Below are 20,090 nucleotides of genomic sequence, written 5' to 3' on the forward strand. Positions count from 1 at the left end.
CCTTCCAGTGAGAAGAAAAATCTCCATTCTTGACTAGTTTCCCATTCATTTGCATCTCTAAATTGATGGGCTGGACCTTTGTCTTTCTCAGATGTGATCTGCTTCTGCAGATAAAATTTTTTCTCTGGCTTTGAAAACTGGGGCCTTTATTTACTGGGTGGGATTTCTCTGCTCCTGTCAAGGAAACCTGCTCATGTATTTTGGATATTATCTGATCCAAACTCAGGCTTTCCTAAACAATTATTTGGAGTAATTAATATGGTAGGGTAGGGACATTAGAAGAAAAGTCACTATAACTTGATTTTCCAGTTGTGTCCCATTATAGTTTGGTGTAGTGGTTAAAGGCAGCAGGCTAGAAACTGGGAGACCGTGAGTTCTAGTCCCACCTGAGGCACAAAGCCAGCTGGGTGACCTTGGGCCAGTCACTCTTTCTCAACCCTAAGCAATGGCAAACCACTTCCAAAAAACCTTGCCAAGAATACTGCAGGGACTATTCCAGGCAATCACCAGGACTCAAGACTGACTCAAAGGCACCAAAAAAAAAAAAAATTAGATAAGCAGATTCCCAAGTCTGAGTAATTAACTTGTGTGGTCTGAGGTTCTGGAGCCATCCTGCATTCTTAAAGAGCATGTTGTTTCTATCAGACACACAGTCAAACCTTTCATGATCTTTATATTGTTTATCTCAAACTCCTTCCTCAATTTCTTGGTATGAACAAGTACCAGCTTTCAGATTTTTAGCTTCCTGAGCTTAAAAGTGGGATAGAAATTGAATTAATCATCATCATCATCCCTGGAGGGTCCTTGAATTTCCAGAACTTCCTATATCCAATGATTTCCATGAACATCTCCATGTGATAAACCCATTCTTCCCAATCTTAGCCTTTGCAGGATTAAATGGTCTGGAGCATGTTATCTTATGCATCATAGCTCCTTGTAGCTGCTTGCCAAGGGCCAAAAAGAAAAAAAATCCACCAAACAACACCAAAGTCCTACCTGCTATTTTGCATTTCTACACTTATTCTGCCAATCATGGGATGTCTGTAGCTACTCATAGCATAAGATTTATTTTATAGTCTTATACAGCCTGTTTACATAAAACACATAAAATATACATACTGTATGATCCCCTATAATTCCTTAAAACAATAAGGGGAGGAGAGGAAGGTTAGAACTGGGGTTAAAGTTAATGGGAGGAGTGCAGTTGTGTTAGATAATATTTACTACTTTGTCCGCATAGCAGCCAGACAGACTTTGGCTACATGGTGAGTAACAGTGTTCTTACAGTCATCCAGGAGAGAGAAGGTATACCATCATCATCTCTGCCTGGGTGTTCTTTTATGAGGGGCCTAATTAATGAATCACATAAGTCTCTATAGAAATTGAAATACAGTGGAATAAGTCACAAATCCTCTACAGCATGGGAGCTATTTGGGCAGAAAGGGGTCATTTGATATTTATCTGCTAAGGACAATGCATCAAACCTAGCTAGGGCAAATGGTCTGCTCTGTCTATGATTTGTTAAGGACTGGCAATAATCAGCTGGCTAAAGGCAAACCTCCAAGACTTGTGTTGCCTTGATACCACAATAATATCTTGCTGCCATGCATGTCAAGAATCCTCTCCTTCAATATTCATTTTGCTTGATCATATCCTACAGGTAGTCCTCACTTAATGATGACAATTGGGACTGGGATTTCGGTTGCTAAGCAAAGCAGTCATTATGCAAATCCAACCCAATTTTATGAGCTTTTTTGCGATGGTCGTTAAGCGAGCCACATGGTGGTTAGGCAAATCATGCAGTTCCCCACTGATTTTGCTTGCCAGAAGCTGGCTGGGAAGGTTGAAAACGGCAATCGCGTGACCGCAGGACGCTGCGACAGTCATAAATGCAAACCAGTTGCCAAGCATCCATATCATGATCACATGACTGTGGGGAGGCTGCAATGGTCATAAGTGTGAGGACTGGTCATAAGTTGGTTTTTTCAGCAGCATCGTAAGTCTGAGCCATCACTAAACGAATGGTTGTTAAGCGAAGACTACCTGTATTTTCTCAATTACCTTGCTAGAGAAACCATATACAGCTAATTCTCCTCTGACATGTGTCTTCCAGGTAAATTGGAAATTATCCTTGTTTATCAGGGATACAAGCCCCACTGAGTAAAGATTAATTCAGATATTGATCTCCATCCTTGTGGTTCTTCTAATCTTAAAGCTATGTTGGAGACACAACTAGAAATTTGCATGATTGATTTTAGAAAGGTAGATTGCACCCTCTCTGCTAAGGTTAGTATAAAGTCCTAACTGAGTTCTATATAGTAATTGTGAGATTACTTTTGCTTCAAATATCTTTAAGACAGCTGGAATATAGTGTCCATCTTTAAAGAATTAAAGGACAGTATGGCCGTGGCATACTGAGATACATAAGTCGGTCCCTATGCCCTGATGAATGAAAGGTCCCAAGTAATTAAAACATTTAACTTGCTCTGTTTTCTCACTATTAATAAACTGGCTATTAACTTTAGGTCTCTTAGTGAAGGCCATAATTTTCCATTTTTGGTAATTTATCATCAGTTTTTATTCTTCACAGTATTGAGCAAGGATTCTAGGGCCCTTTGCATCCCTGTCACAGAGCATGAGAGAATAACTATTTCATCAGCATACAAGATAATTGAAAGATGTCTATCAACTAATTTAGGAGGATGAAAATTACTTTTGTTAAGATGTTCTACAACAAAAAGCTTAAAGAATAGTGCTGCAAGGACCCATCCTGGCTTTACACTCTGTACTGTAGTGATTGAATGTATATTCACTCTTGTAATCCTCAGTAACTGGTTATCAGTAGCTCAGTTTGGAAGCTGGTCTGGGCCCACAAACCTGTTGGAATTTCGAATTCAGCAGGAACCCTTATTACAAGATATGCTCCTGAGCATATGCAGAGTGCTAAAATAATGTTTGTTTATTTATTGTGCCTTCAAGTCAGTTTTTTTCCTTCTGGCAGCTGCCTGGACAAGTCCCTGAAGTTTTCTTGGCAAGATTTTGGGGAACTAGTTTGCCATTGCCTGCTTCCTATTGCTGAGAGAGTGACTGGCCCAAGGTCACCCAGCTGGCTTCGTGCCTAAAGCAGGACTAGAACTTGTGGTCTCGGGGTTTCTAGCCTGATGCCTTAACCACTACACCAGTTCACATTTTTAAAAGAATGAATATATTTATATTTATAAATATGGATGCAGAATATGAGCTTAGTCCAGCTGTAAATGAATGCTAGCAGCCATATTTGAAGCAAAATGTAGATTTATTAAGAAATCTGTGAGATAGAAAAGCTTCAATTCTACCTGAGCTACAGTACATTTTGAAGAGAGGGAAGCACATGACAGAGAGAGAGAGAGGAAGCTGCTTTTGTCTGTTAAATCTAAGAGACAGATACTTCTTTTACTAACCATAGACCAGATGAGAAAGAGACCCATGGACAGCATGTGATGGCCTTTCTTCTTACCTATCACTCCCCATTTGCCCTAGTGGCCATAACAGCTCACGGGAGCAAAGGGATGGTACAGTCTTCAGCATTATAACTAATCTGTGCTAAGATTAATTTTGTGTTTCATCTTTATTACCATAGTAGGGTAATTAGATACCTGAGAAGAAACTACTGTATTAAGCTGCAGCTTTAAACTGATAGGATGCTAGCTACTTTTTGATCCCATCTATATCTGGAAGTATTCCTATAAATCAGTCCCATAACTACTTATTTCTAAGAAAATATGTTTACAATTACATTATATAGCTTTAAGGTTTGGTTTTTTATATATTTTGTGCAATAATTTGTTTATGTGTTAATACATTTATTAATAACATATTAATAAAACATAATAACACATTAATAAATAAAAGTAGATGTTAACAGCTTTTAAAATAAAGTTTAAACCTTTAATTTATGGAATGCCTTATTATGTATGGTTAAGCCATTTCAATTTAATATATTTGGACCATCAAAAGAGCACTGCACTTACTGTGTGACCAACTATAGGTGAATATTTTCTTTAGGACTTATTCATATAAGTGCCAGCAAGAATGTGTAAATAAACCAAGGTGCAGATCAGTTGATGGCCTTTATGTTGAATATGTTTAACAGACCCTCTGATGGTACAGTTTTAAAAGTATTTTCACAAAAGCCCCACTGAATCATAGAAGTAAATGAAAGTTGTGGGGAAAATAGTTTACAGTGCACAAATTTGTAAAACTGCCATCAGCTGAAAATAACTTTGAATCTATGAGCAGAGCAGAGTTAGTTCATCAGCTGAGCCTCTAGAAAAAGAAATAATCTTATCTTAAGACCTACAGCAATAGATACTGGAAAAGCTTGGCAATATAATTAACCTCCCAACCCTAGAGATACTATATTGCATTAAAGGGAAAATGATGTGTTTTTTGGGGCACAATTTATCCTTGACCAGGGACATTGCACTGCCCTGGACTAAAGAGTGTTCATCTTCCTTAACAGTTCATTCAGTTCTGCTTCAGAATACACACTTGACATTTCCAATACCCATCTCCAGGTAAACTATCTAATTGTGATGTGCAAATAGCCCAGAAATTTATCACAAGAAGAACCCATTTGAAAATCTTCAAAGGAAAATCTATGACTGTGTCTACTTAATTATACATCAAAGACTGTGTAGAAATGAGTTCTGTCTACCAGGTTCAATTTTTTAGCCTGCTATCTCCTTAATAATTTGAGGTTAAGTTACTAGGCTTAACCATGAATTTGTATTTCCTACTTTAATAAGTGTCTCAATGTCTTTTATAAGTCTACTATAGTTAAATATTTCCAATTATATTTCTCCTAAATATATTCCATTATTCTCAGGAAAATGATTCTATTTCCTAATTCCTGAGATCAGAGCTTAATTTTTAAGTGGTGCATTTAAAAACATGCGGGTTATTCACATTACTGTGTTCTTCTGTCTCCATTTCCAATCGTTTCTACATTCCTTCCAGCACAATTTTCCACAAAGATATTAATATCAAGGCAGTCTCATTTTAGATGTACAAAACTGTATTGAATGTTTATTTCCATCTGTTATATTATCTGTCTGAAAACAACTATTATTATATTTGTGAACTAATCATCATGGGTAAACAGACAGAATAACGTCTGTCGTTTTAGCTGTGCTATTTTTTTGTACATTTGTGGAGAGCAAATCTCAAGGCTAAAGCTTTCCACATTCTGCAGAAAATGTAAATAACAAGATTAAATATAATGTAAAATAAAATACAGTCTCATGAGGCTTGAAACTTACATTCACATTTCAAGCCTAATATATTTGAGCATGCCAGAAAGCATCCTTTTGTTCAATCCATTTATTGGATTATTGTTATTATTTGCTAACTCTCTGAAGTGTGGACAGTTTAAACACTATTCAAAGGCAAGATCTTCACCTGGCATAAATCAGTTCCAATGAGGACAAGGAGAAGTTATGATCTATAATATGATAGTTGGAAAATTTGGGAGCAAAGAGAAGGGAACTTATTCCAAGATGCCCTTATTCTTCCATGAAGGAATAGATTTTGCATTCTCATACATAATCTACATAGATTGTGCAAAAAGGTTGATAAAAAAGATTAGGCAGATCTCCAGTTTTCTTGTTATAGGTCTCTCTGTAAAACCATTTCTCTTTTCCTGAGGATGTTCTCTGTATACCGATACTGTATTTTGAAATTCATCCAGGTGGCCAGGGAAATGCACAGATTTGTGCTTCTGTTTCAGACCTCAGCAATTTCAGTTTCAGAACTCAAGTAGCTGGATGGAAAAGAAGTCTGTTTGCTAGCTAGCTTTTTATTAATTAATTAATTAATTCATTCATTCATTCATTCATTTGAATGGCTGCCCAACTCACAACTCTGGATGGCGTACAAACAAATACAAAATAATCAGATGACGTTGCTTAATAAAAGGGACCCAGGGTATGCCAACTCTGCTGAATCCGGTAGGACAAGCAGAACTAAAAGCTGCATTTGAGACCTATTAACAGACAGAAACTTGCAGGACTATTTATTAATCAGTGTCAGGCTCTGCCTGCTAACCAGTAAAGACACAGACGCTAGCGTAGGCTTAGGTTCTGGCTTTATTGAGAAAACAGAGTGCATGCCTTAAAAAAGCTGAGAGTGAGGGGAGCGCACCGGAACGGGATTTAAATAGCCCGCGCTGGTCAGCGCTCCACCCCACCTTATTCCAGGTGCGTCCCACGAGTCCCACCGGTTTCGTCCTTGTCGGGTGAGAGGTCATCCAGCCCCCCTGTGCCCCGGGTGTCACCTCGATCGCCTTCCTGAATGGTAATGATTCATTGCCGGGCGATCAGGCTCTTAATCCCTTTGACAACTCGGGCGCGCCTCTCCTGTTGTTTTGTCAATTACCTTTTGGCAACTTTGTATCTTTGTCTTCCACGCCGCCGGCTTTGGTTGTTACTTAGTTTCCAGCACCTGTTGCTTTCTTTTTGTTTCATGGTTGCCTTTTGCCTTAATCCGCCAGGGACCCATTTCCCTGTATTGTCATGCAAGCCATTGCGATGTCACAAGCATCGCAACGGTGATCATGACATACTGCCCCCCTTTAGAAAGTCAAGCTGTGGGTTTGGAGGGATAGGCGGTATGGAAGTTGCGGACCAGGTCGGGAGCCTGGATGTCGCGGGCAGCGACCCACTCAGGGTGTGGGAAGTGTTTCCATTTTACTAGGTATTGGAGGGAGCCCCACAGCTTGCGGGAGTCAAGTACCTCCTTCACTTCGAAGTGTTGCTGTCCGTCTATCATCACTAGTGGGGGGGGCGTGCGTGGGTGCCACCGGGAGGGGTCACTTGCCGGCTTGAGTAAGCTGCAGTGGAACACCGAGTGCAGCCTCTTTAAATTATGGGGCAGGTCCAAGCGCACCATGACTGGGTTCACGATTTGTGTCACCTGGAATGGCCCAATAAATTTGGGGGCCAGTTTCTTAGACGTTTGCAGTGATTTGATGAATCTGGTGGATAGGTAGACCAGGTCCCCTACCCAAAACATTGGTTGTTGGCGCCGGTGTTTGTCCGCTTGCAGTTTGTATGTGGTTTGTGCCTCTTTAAGCGCGTCCTTGATGACCAGCCAGGAATCTGCGAGTTTTGCACCCCAATCACAGGCAGCCACTGCTGGGGATGGGGGCTGAGGTAGTTCAGGGATGGGGACGAACTCCTGACCCGACACCACCCCAAAGGGGGGTTGTCCTGTGCTTTGGTGTATCGCGTTGTTGTATGCAACCTCTGCAAATGGGAGTAGGTCCACCCAGTCATCCTGGTGGTAGTTTATGTAGGAGTGGAGGAATTGCTCCAGTGTGGCATTAAGGATCTCTGTAGATCCATCCGTCTGGGGATGCCAGGAGGTTGACAGGGCTTGCTGGGTACCTATCAGTTTCAAAAAAGCCCGCCAAAACCTCGAGGTAAATTGTGTGCCCCTATCGGTCACCAAGTGGGAGGGGCAGCTGTGTAGGCGGTACATGTGTACTAGTAACAGTTTTGCCAGCTGTTGTGCTGACGGGATCGAGGTGCAGGGGATGAAATGGGCTTGTTTTGAGAAGTAGTCTTTGACTACCCAAATGACCGTTTTCTTTTGGCTAGGCGGTAAATCTACAATGAAATCCATTGAGATTTCATCCCAAGGGCGGGAGGGTTCAGCCACGGGTTGCAGCAGCCCCTGGGGTTTGCCAACCGGTCGCTTGGCCATTGTGCACACCGGGTAGGACGCCACATACATCTTGACGTCCTTCCTCAGCGAGGGCCACCAAAACTGTCTCCGAGTTAGGTGTAGGGTTTTCAGGAACCCAAAGTGACCAGCCTGTTTGCTGTCATGTGATCTGCTGAGGATCGTCTGCCTTTGTGAGTCAGGGACGTATAACCTTCCCTCCGCCCATGCAAGGTCCTGTTCCATAGTGACTTTGTTAGGATTGGCGAGGAGCCAGGGGTCAGATTTTATCGCTGTTATAAAATCTGCCCGTAACCCACCTGGCATTTGGGGTTGCCTGCGCCTGGGGGCGGGTTGCGCCAGAGTAGCTTGTAAGCGGGGGGCAGGCTGTCCCTGAGCACGTCCCCGGGTGACAGCTGCCAGACCCAGCTCGGAATCAGAGAGCACAGTCCCTACAATGTCGGAGATAGGCTCCGCATCCTGGGGTAGTCGGGAGAGTGCATCTGCCAGGAAATTCTTTTTCCCTGGGATGAACTTCAGCTGGAATTTGAACCGGCTGAAGAACTGAGCCCAGCATATCTGTTTGGGACTGAGGCGCCGGGGCGTACGGAGCGCCTCGAGATTGCAGTGGTCTGTCCAGACCTCAAACGGGCAAGTCACCCCTTCCAAAAGGTGATGCCAAGCCTCCAGTGCTGCTTTAACTGCAAAGGCTTCCTTTTCCCACACGTGCCAGCGCCTCTCTGTCTCTGAGAATTTCCTAGAGAGATAGGCGCATGGCTTCAGGATTCCAGCGGAATCCTTTTGCAGCAGGATGGCCCCAATTGAGAAGTCAGAGGCGTCCACCTGCACCACAAAAGGCCGTTCGGGGTCCGGGTGGGATAGAATGGGCTCTGCTGTAAACAGTGCTTTTAGCCTGTCAAAAGCGGTTTGACAGGCAGGAGTCCAATTAAGCATGGCCCCTGGGTTTTTGACCTTGCGCGTCTCCCCGACGCCTTTGGTCTTTAGTAAATCGGTTAAGGGCAGGGCAATTTCCACGAACCCCCTCGCGAAGGACCTATAGAAGTTCGTGAACCCAAGGAAGCTTTGAAGCTGGCACCTGGTGCGTGGGTGTTCCCAGTTCAAAACTGCCTGAACCTTCGCGTGGTCCATTTCTATGCCCTTGTCAGAGATTCTGTACCCTAAGTAGTCCAAGCGCGACTTGTGGAATTCGCACTTGGACAGCTTAGCGTAGAGTTTGGCTTTCCAGAGCTTAGTGAGAACTTGTCTCACTAATCTCTCGTGTTCCCTCTGAGTCCTTGTGTAGATTAGGACATCGTCCAGGTAAATTAGTATGCCCTTGAACAGATGTTCATGCAGTACCTTGTTGATGAGTTGCATGAAGACCCCCAGGGCCCCCGCAAGACCGAAAGGCAATACCTTGTACTGGAAGGAGCCCAAGGGACAGTTGAATGCCGTTTTCCACTCATTCCCCTCCCTGATGCAAATTCTGTAGTACGCCTCGCGGAGGTCGAGTTTGGAAAACACCCTTCCCTTTGACAAGTGTGCCAGTATGTCTTTTATGAGGGGAAGGGGGTATTTGTTGGATAGGGAGGCGGAATTTAATCTGCGGTAATCTGTGCATAGTCTCAGGGTGCCATCCTTCTTTTCTCGGAATAGGACGGGTGCTCCAACCGGCGAGTTCGCCGGTTCGATGAAGCCCCTGGGGAGGTTTTTGTCCAAAAATTCTCGCAGCGCCACCAATTCCCTCTGGGTCATGGGGTAGATTTTGGGCTTGGGTAATGGGACGTCCGGGAGCAGTTCGATTGCACAGTCCGTCTTGCGATGGGGTGGTAATTGGTCCACCTCCTCTTCTCCGAAGACGTCTGCAAAGTCCAAGTATTGATCCAGCAGTCCTTCTGGGGGGGCGGGGGGCATGGGTTTGGTCGACGGTCTCTGCCCTCCCCACAGTCAGAGTGGAGGATTTCTCCTTTGTTGGTGCTTGGTAGACCCCGTCTTCGAACGTGATAGAGCGGGTCCTCCAATTTATGCAGGGGTTGTGGTGTGCTAGCCAGGGGATCCCCAGCACCACTATGGGCTTCCCCACCGGGGTTACCACAAAGTCTATGGACTCCCTGTGGGTGCCCATTTTCAGGGTGACCTTTCTTGTACCCTGGGTGGCTGGTCCCCCCGCCCCCCCCCCCGCTGTAGAGCCGTCGAGTTGTTGGAACACCAGCGGTTTAGGGAGGGGGGAGCAGGGCAGTTTGAGTGCGGCGACAATGTCTGGGTGGATCAGATTTCTGGAGCACCCAGAGTCCACCAGAGCTTCGACCATGATGGCTCTAGAGCCATAAGTGAGTTCTATTTGCCCTGCCAGGATGGAGCAATCTTCACTCAACCTGGGGTTGTTGCGCCCCTTATTTACCACCTGCCCGGCGGCGCTGCTTAGGGCAGGTGGGAGGCGTTTCCCACCGGCTGCTCCTGGGCGTCAACCACGTCCCCTGCAAGGTAGGCATCCACTTCCTTGTCTGGGGTCGCTAGCGCTCCTGTCAGCCGTCTGGGAGGGTTGGGTGGCTTGTGCGGCGCCATCTGTGTTGGTCTGGGCGGGCGATCCGTCATCCTGTCTTTGAAGCAGTCCGCTGCCCAGTGGCCCATCTTCCCACACCTGGCACATTGCCCTCTGCATCCCAGGTCGGACCTGACTGTGGGACTGGTCCTCTCGCGCTGGGAGGGCTCTTGTCGTTTGCGGTTGCTAGCATGGAAGTGTGCTGGGCATGCTCTGCCTTTCTGGCCAGACAAATCCACCCTTGTAGGGAGTCTGGGTCATCCCTATAGAGTGCCCATTGTAGCACCTCACGGTTGAGGCCATCCTTGAACATGTCGATCAAGGTGGCCTCAGACCATTCCGGGATTTTGCCCGCTAGGATCTTGAACTCAAGGGCGTAGTCAGCCACCGCTTTTTTCCCTTGGCAAAGTCCTTTGAGGGTACTCGTGGCCCTTTCCCTTGCCAGGGGGTCCTCGAAGTATTGTTTCAGCGCGGCCAGGAAGTCGTGAAAAGTGGCCAGGGCTGGGGCTCCAGACTCGGACATCTGGACGTACCAGTCCGCAGCCCTGCCTTTGAGTTTTGTGGCCACTGCCAAGATTTTGGATGCTTCCATCCCGAAGCAATGTCCATACTGGGCCATGTAGTTCCTGGCGTTCGTGAGGAAGAATGACAGGTTCGTGGGGTCTCCGTCAAACTTTACGGGGAAGTCCTTGGTGAATCCCCCAACTTGCGAGACCCCCACCTGTGGGTGGTTAGGGATGACCCCCACTGGGCTGGGACCATGAAGCCCTGCGAAGGAGTCCCGTGCTTGGCCCCTTCCTCTCGTGGTTGTCGATGGGGTGGGTAGGGTGCCCCGATCCCCTCTTGCCCCCTGTGCAGCAGCAGTCTTTGTGAGTTCGCTCACCACCGATGCCATGGACTGGAGCATGTGTTCCAGGGCTCGTACCTTGGCTTCCAGGGTGCTGACCCTGTCCGGTATGCCAGGGTCATCCGTCCTCAGTGCTGCCGGTTGCTGCCCGATCGGCAATCCTGCGACTCCTTGCTCGGGCGTTTGGGGGTAGTGGAGTCTCCAGGTGGTGTAGGATGTCCCCATCCGGGGTCCTGCTCCGCCATCCCACGTGAAGAGTTGTTGGCCCCCGACTTCATCTTCCGTCGGGGCTCTCCAATTCGGGCTGGAGCTCCAGATCTGGAACTGGGGTACAGTGTGGGCAGGGAGGGAGCCCGTGTCCCATCTCGGGTGCGCCAACTCTAGCAGCTGTCGGGTCGTCTCCTCCTCTTGCGTGGCATCCTTCGCGCCTCCGGTGTGAAGCACCGACTCCATGGTCTTCCCCGGTTCCATCATCGCCGGTGTTTTTCTCCCACGGAAAAAAAAATTTCCCCGGTGGAGACTGGCAAGGTTCGTTTTTGTGACTCTCAGCTTTATGTCAGGCTCTGCCTGCTAACCAGTAAAGACACAGACGCTAGCATAGGCTTAGGTTCTGGCTTTATTGAGAAAACAGAGTGCATGCCTTAAAAAAGCTGAGAGTGAGGGGAGCGCGCCGGAACGGGATTTAAATAGCCCGCGCTGGTCAGCACTCCACCCCATCTTATTCCAGGTGCGTCCCACGAGTCCCACCGGTTTCATCCTTGTCAGGTGAGAGGTCGTTCAGCCCCCCTGTGCCCTGGGCGTTGCCTCGATCGCCTTCCTGAACAGTAATGATTCATTGCCGGGCGATCAGGCTCTTAATCCCTTTGACAGCTCGGGCGTGCCTCTCCTGTTGTCTTGTCAATTACCTTTTGGCAACTTTGTATCTTTGTCTTCCACGCTGCCGGCTTTGGTTGTTACTTAGTTTCCAGCACCTGTTGCTTTCTTTTTGTTTCATGGTTGCCTTTTGCCTTAATCCGCCAGGGACCCATTTCCCTGTATTGTCATGCGAGCCGTTGCGATGTCACAAGCATCGCAACGGTGATCATGACAATCAGGCTCATCATAAAGTGGGTTCTCACTGGAATTTTATAAATACAGCATAAATCTCCTGGAACTTTGAAGAAGCAGAATAGAAAGAGTGTTGATGTTTTGAACTTTGGTATTGGAGAAGACTCCTGGCTTGCCATGGCTAACCCAGCAAACAAGCAAATGGATCACAGAACAAATCAATCCAGAGTTCTCACTCAAAGCAAAAATTACCAGGCTTAAATTATTATATTTTGGAGACATTGTGCAAAGACTTAGCTCTCTTGGAAAGTCTGTAATGCTGGGAAAAGTAGAAGAAAAGTGAAAAAGAGGACAACCAGAGGCACAATGGATGGACCCAATTACAGCGGTGATAGGTACACTGTGGGAAGATGTGAAAGACCAGGTTGGGGACAGATCATCCTGGAGAAAAATCTATACGGTTGGTAAGAGTCAACACCAACTTTATGACACATAATCAACATAATCATTGATCTCCTGCGCACCCACTAATAAACATTTTCCAACAACTGTTTATATTGCACTTTTTAATCAGGCATAAGATTTTTGTACATCTAAGGTTGGGCTTACTATGAAGCAGCTACTTCAGGCAACAGATTTCAAGAGGTGTATCATTTTTCCATTCCCAAATCCTTGGCTGTATATCATTTAAAAATGAATAGACAAATATTTTTTTTTACTTTGTATTTTAAGCATGAAAATGTTTCCAGCTAGTATCACTACCTAATGCAATTCTATGTATGACTACTCCAAATTAAGTTCCAATAAGCTAGGTAAGACTTACACCCAGGTAACTGTGTGCAAGATTGTACCTTTCAGTTGCTTTCAAAATTATGTCATCTGAGCATACATTATTTTACATTTCTGCATCAATTTTATCTGGGGAAAATGAAACAATACCCTGAAGCAGTGTTCCCAGGTCTCCTGAGCTTCAGAACAGAACTACATGGTAGCTCAACAAATAAGCTTCTCAAGACAATATCTGTCTCATAATTCTTATGCAGGAAGGAAAAGTGAGAATCTGGCTTTGTTATCATTGGCTAGTCCTGCAAACTTAGGGTAGGGGAATCTCCTGTGGGAATTTCAGCTTTGCCTGATATATAAGAGAAATGCCTACCATTCTTTTTTTCTCAGACACACCCACAACAAATTGATGTTCCTCAAGATACTTAATCCTTTCCACCACAGATAAGAGACAAAATTCCATCTCCAAGACTGTCTGGTGTAATCCCAACACTTTCATAAAGTATATTATAGTCTACATTTATGTAAATTAGTAAATGATAGTTATCTTTTATGAATTTCTGCAAGGAATTCATGAAAGCAAAAAAAAAAAAGATGTATTTCATAAGTAGGTCTGTTTCTGCCTACTCCTTTTTCAAATACTGACATGCCTCTCTTTCTCTCTATTGCAATATACTTTGTTCCATAAATACATCACAGGAAAGCTGAGCAGGCCTCTTATTATCACTGATATTCTCAGCAATAGCCTTACTGACTGGGAACAGTGAAGGCTGTAGTCCCAACACTTCTGGAGGGCATCAAATGGGAGAAAGCCAATTCAGAACAATTCTGTGAGCCCTCAAGGGCTTTTATGAATCTCTTAATGCTTATAAAAACAAAAGCAAAGAATAGACACACATCTATCACATAACCTTTCAAATTGCTTCTGCAGCATTCTCAAAGGCATGCTGAAAAGGAGGATGTACTATTGGAAAAATCATATACAGCTGATGGTATGGTTCTTTGAATTGTGACCTAAATGTCAAAAATGGCAAGGTATTCCACTTTATATAATGAAATGTTATAACATTTGACCATGACACTGAATCCATTTCCCTTTCTGTCACTGGCAATCATTTCTCTGCTTCTAGTGCTAATTCTGGGACTAGGCAAGTATTTGCTGTTTGCTGCCCTTTAGATATTCTCCCAATTAAGGGAGAGAGTAAATTGCACCTTGCTAGGAGAATGGCCAAATGGCCAATATGTGAGCAAAGCCTGACTGGGTTGATTTGTGGGACAATACCCCACAATGCTTATATCTTCTCCAACACCACTGTAAGTCCAGGGATGCTTTTGATACCTCTAGTCATGCAGAATGTGCGCCAGCATCTGACTGGGCAATAGTCTACAGTAGCCTTTCTCAGTCTTCTAAATATTTTTACCCTGGTGGAACACTGGAAATAATTTTCAAATCTCAGGGAACCCCTGGATAAAAATAGCAATAAATATGAAAGCTTTACAATGCAATTCACTTCTAGTCTGCACAGTCCTCATTTTACAACTTTTACAACAACAGCAAAGCTACCTGAAGTTCAAATAATGGTGTTGGTTTTAACTTTTTTCAATCACAATCTCTCACAGAACCGCAGTTGAGAAAGGCTAGTCTACAGGTGTCTTGCAAAGAATTCACATAAATGTATAACTAAATCTCTTTACTGTATTGATTCAAACAAGTGAAACCGTTTATATGATTTGTAAATTTAATATTTGGGCTTGAAATAAATATTGTAATTGATACTAGAGGACTTCAGAGATTCTCCAATTTTATGGTACCACAACCACCTAAAATGATAAATGTGTCACAATCCTCTTCCCTCCCCCTCAGATTTTATTGAGTAAGGGCTAGGCAAGAAATAAATGTACTTATTTTTAATAATTAAATTTTAATCTAGACATCACAAAGGCTATTGAACTTTTTGGTACAGTAACTTCTCCACAGGCTTGCAACTGTAACACCCGGGTGAATTTTGATAGTGCTTCCACTCTACCTGTGCTAGCTGATCAGGCGTTTAAAAAATTGTGACCCATCCACCCCGCCATGTTCCTTGAGACTCCCACAAGCCAACCCAGAACCCAGTTTTTAGAGTTGGTTTGTATTTGGTCAGTCATCTCAAGTAAGCATCATAAATCTTATATGATTTTTAAAATAGTATTTTAAAATCATGTACTGGGGCAAGCCTGATTTTTTTTTATTTTCATTTAAGCATTTCTATTATGAAATCTCTGGTGAGAAAAATAATTGCAGAAGATAATAATTAGTAGCCTGCATTGCAAAAATTATGGGTTTGTGTAATGTTAAAATAATAGGATAAGAGTGGAATCATTGTTATCCCAAAAAATTATTCATAATTTAGATTTTCAAAATGACATTTTGAAAAAGTGAGTTTAGGGCAAACATGGAAATTAATTCAAGAGATAATTCTACAGAGCTTAACCATTTAAGGGTTGTCTGAAGACACCAAGTCCTTAATACAGGAATACAGTGAAATTAATACTATTTCAAGGGCCCAATGTGTAGTAGAATGCATTGGCACATTAAAAATTTCATGTCAAGGCCTGGGAGTATTGTAGGTAGGATGTCCAGAGTAGGTAGGTAGGATACATGCCCCTGTATCCTAGTTAATTCTAGTTAGTTAGAATTCCTACTAACTAACAAAAGTTAGTTCTTTTGTCTTGTGCTGTTTTTGTGTTTTTTTTATTGTTCTTTGTATTTAAATGTTTTAACAATTGTAAACTATCCAGAGTCACTGGGAGTCAGGCAGCATATAAATTCAATATATTATTATTATTATTATTATTATTATTATTACTACTACTACTACTACCATCATCATCATCATCAATGCTTTGGAGAGAAAAAGTTGCTTTGGAATACAGTACTCAATTTCTTACTTAGGAATAAGTCAATAAACGAAATTCGCCTGCTGCATAATTATAAATAAAAACCCTTGTTCTTCTTTGCTTTTGATCACCCTGACAAGACTAAATAGCTGTGAAATATTGTCTGTCTTTTGTTCCGTTATGTTGTTCTTTTTTTATCATGGGTGTTTTGTTGATGTACTGTTAATTCTTTAATCACTTAAAAAAAAACCAAAAGTCTAAATAGCACTGGAAAATATGCGCTCATCGCAGATATATTCCAAAGGCAGCTATTTCAATTTGATTTTAGAAGTGAGGCATCTAAAAGTTTTCAGATGAATCTGAGGGAAGTGATGTCTATGGGAGGGTAAGGCAGATTAGTTTCCTGCAAGTTGGCACTGTTCTGCCTGCTCACATTCAGGATGACTCACTTTCCATTTTAGTTGCTGGTGATCTGCTCTTTTGTTCAACACTGCCCCTGGCAGTGCACTTTCATTCTCTACCTTTGTCAGGTTACTTCCATTCTTTGCTGCTGCTTCCTCTCTGTCCACAAACACCTGTTGTGGCCCAAGAGTTGGTCTGAAGACTAAATTATCACAATACATCCCTAATGACATGGCTTCCTCATTAGTCAAATCCAGCTTTCTGAAGTAGGAAGATAAACTCTATACCACCCTTCTCCCCTTTGCAAGATGCTCCTACTTTGCTCCAGCACAAGGGTGGTGCTAGCTAACACACTTCTAAAAGCCATAAAAAGCCATACCCTGGGATCATCTTCAAAAGGATTGATTGATTATCTGCCACCAAGTCATCGTTGACTCTTAGTGACACGTAGGTAGATTTTATCCATGACAATCTGTCCCTAACCTGGTCCTTCAGACCTTCCAACAGTGCACCTATCACCACTGTAACTAAGTCTATCCACTTTGCTGCTAGCTGTCCCCTTCTTCTCTTTCTTTCCATCTTTCCCAGAATTAGAGCCTCCTCTGAAGAATTAGGTCTTCACATAATGTGTCCAAAGTAGGATAATTTGTGCCTGGAGTAAGAACTCCAGGTTGATTTGTTTGATGATCCATTTGTTTGTTTTCTTAGCTGTCCATGGTATTCTCAGGAGTCTCCTCCCACACCAAAGTTCAAAAGTGTCAATACTTTTCCTATCCTGCTTCTTTAAAGTCCAACTTGCAGTTCCATAGAGTGTCACAGAGAATACCACTGCTTGCACAATTCTGATCTTCCTCAAAAGGATACCACCCATTGAATGCCACTTGCTTTGTCTGAGCTTGCCCCTGCAGAAAGAAGAAGAAACTGGAGGGACAGAGCAAGGACCTCTTCCCTGCCTTGAAAGAAAACACAGCACCCAGCAAAGAGTCTAATGCTTCAGAAGTGCTTTTTATTTTCAGTGTCCTGCACCATGAAGGGAAGAGCCTGACATAAGCTGCTTTCACCATCGTCCAAGTAGCTGAGCTATTAATTCCAACATGCATCTTTACACTTGCCTATTGTTTCAATCACTTATTAGGGCTTTTACTCTCAGCTACAAAATAAAATATTGGTGATTGGTGGCAGAAGGAGATCTGCAGGCAACCAGGCTATCATCTGCCAAGCTAGGATATTCTCCCACCCACTCCAGAGACTAGAGCAACATCAGCACAGACCAGTTTCCCATGTAAGTATGCTTAGCATTACAGCTTTATTGTATTGCTTGCTAAGGAAAGGAAAAAGGGTGTGTGCAATTCTAAAGTTTATTTTAAGGGACTTCCCAACAAGGGTGCAGATCTGATAAGGAGTCGCAGTGACATGTGCATACATAATAGTCATACAATCCCATAAGTGGAAGTTTAAGAGTCCAGCCTTGCCTCATGTTTCCCATTGATTAGGGAGTAGGTGTAGCATTGCAGCAAATACTGTTGCTCCAACAGTTTGGGGTCACTTTCTTGTATTTGAAGGGACAACCTGTGAGAAGTTCATTACAGGAGAGTCAGAGCTTGCTGTCTCCCTGTTCCTATTCCACCACTATTATGGATGCTGGCTGGATTAGCCAAGGAGCAAATTCCTTGTAGACCATTCAAAAGCTAGAGTTGATAGAGAATGCAACAGTGCAAGAAGTTATGGGAGTGCTAATGATAATGTTTTAGAATAGGCAATCATTACATCGTACAACCATATAACACTGCTGCTACAAGAACTGCACTGGTTGCCAGCTGGCTTCCAAGTGCAGTTCAAGGTGCGGGATGTCAGCTACAAAGCCCTTTGTAGCAGGGAACCTTGTTATTTGAGGGACTCTCTCTCCCCCATTGTCTCTGCCCATCCTGCAAGATCTGACAGGGTTGACATGCTTCTGGTCCCATTTATTAAGCAGTGCCATCTTATCTCCATCACAGTACTTGCCCTCTGAAATAGCATTCCCCCATGGGTGGATAGCCCCAAACCCTGTTGATCTTCAAGAAAGCCTCAAAGAACTGTCCCAGGTGTGTATCCACCATGGATTATTTATATATATGCTGTACAAATCATCAAGACTTCTTTCTCCCTTGGTATGACTATCTTCTTGTTAGTTATTTTAACTCCTTACTCTTTGTTTTTAATCCTCGTAAGCTTCCCAGAGTCATTGGCAAGTGGGCAACCCTAGACATTTAAACACAGAAAGAAGCAACCCAGCAAGCAGGCATCTACCCTTTGTAGTAATACTGGAGAGTTACAGCAACCTTAATCTTAAACTCTATGCAACACAGATGAGTAATCCAGATAAACACATGAGCAATCATTATATTATATTATATTATATTATATTATATTATATTATATTATATTATATGTTATGTTTCTGAATCTTAATCTAAGAGTTATGCATGGTATAACAAGCTACAGCAATATTAAATTTTCACTAGAAAAAAATTGGTTTGGATGCATGGATGCATTACTTTTTGGTTGACCAAATGTCTTAGAAAAGCAGTATCTAACTGAGAAGGGCTTAAAATACGTGGCCTACATATTGGAGTTCCCCCCATATAATTATAAATGTCAGAACAGAACTTATGCACACAAAATAATTACCTCACTTTTTCAAATATGTTTTAAAAACTTTAATCTAGTGGACAACCAGCCATAATATTTTATAATCTGGCAGAACCAATATTCCAGCCGAGTAATATTAACAAGCATAATATATAGCATAAATTAAAAGTGAAGTTCTGCTTCTTTACAAACAAATAAGGCTATAAGGCAATGTTCAAATAGTAGCAGAAGGGAAAATATAATGAAAAGGAATACTAATAACTGCATCAGACAGTGTAGAAAGCTTTTGTACCAGTAAAGCAGGGAAAGGTTTGGAACAGCCTGTGCTGCGATGAAGGATAATATGGAACAAAAATCACTACTTTCTAGTAACTATTTTTCTAGGTAATCCTAGTAAATATTAAGCAAAAAGAGTGGAATCATAACTTGGACTTATATTTCTATTTTCTAAAAAAGGCAAGAAGCCTCATGGGAAAATATATGCTAATAGATAACAGAAGCATTGCAACAGCCTATTTTCATTCTCTAAAACAAAATGCTAAAGGAGGAAAGAAAGTTGGGTAAAGATTAAATCTAAATTGTGCCTACTTGGAAATAATCTATTGTAAACTTTCAAGATGCTGGCATTTGAAAGCTCTCCTGTTTTTTCATAATGCAGTATTTAAAAACCCGTATTTTATTTCAGTTCCAGTATATCATTTTTTAAAACAGCAATGTTTAGAAAACATGGGGATTTTTATGCTGATCTTATTAGCACATCTTGCTGATGGCAGTTTTATTTTGTATCCAGTTGCCATCTATGATAAACCTTCAGAGAGACAAATTGTTTCTTTCAGAGCAATAAAAATACAGAGCTAGAAGGGACCTCAAAGGTCACCTTTGAATATACCCTGATGGTGCAGAAAATCTATCCACATTGCACCATTTCCAGGGTCTGTTTTGTTTTGTCTGATTCATGCCATTAGCAAATACTTAGTCTGATTCCTATGTAGAGGTTCTGCATCATAGCTCCTCTAGAAAAGTTTAGGAGCTGAGCCTTTTTGGGGAGGGAATGGAACAATACTTTCCCCTCTTCATGTAGATAATCAGTGGTGGTGGCTAGGAAGTGTGGAAGTTACAATCCCAATATATCTGAAGGGTGCCAGATTGGAAGATGCTACTCTGCTCCATAAAGTCCTGGGGTTAGTAGGCCCTATCAGAAAACTTCCCACAGGTTCTGTGTGGAAATCCCACCATATCCTACCATAGCTTGTTTTT

The 20,090-nt window shown here is 42.9% G+C and overlaps 1 long non-coding RNA gene across 2 annotated transcripts in view; it reads left to right on the forward strand.

Moving 5' to 3' along the window:
- Positions 1 to 20,090, forward strand: part of LOC134497916 (uncharacterized) — an 854,438-nt gene that overhangs the window by 543,543 nt on the left and 290,805 nt on the right. The gene's annotated exons all lie outside the window — the stretch shown is intronic.

This window comes from Candoia aspera, chromosome 4, assembly GCF_035149785.1.
Source record: "Candoia aspera isolate rCanAsp1 chromosome 4, rCanAsp1.hap2, whole genome shotgun sequence".
In the NCBI taxonomy this organism is placed as follows: domain Eukaryota; kingdom Metazoa; phylum Chordata; class Lepidosauria; order Squamata; family Boidae; genus Candoia; species Candoia aspera.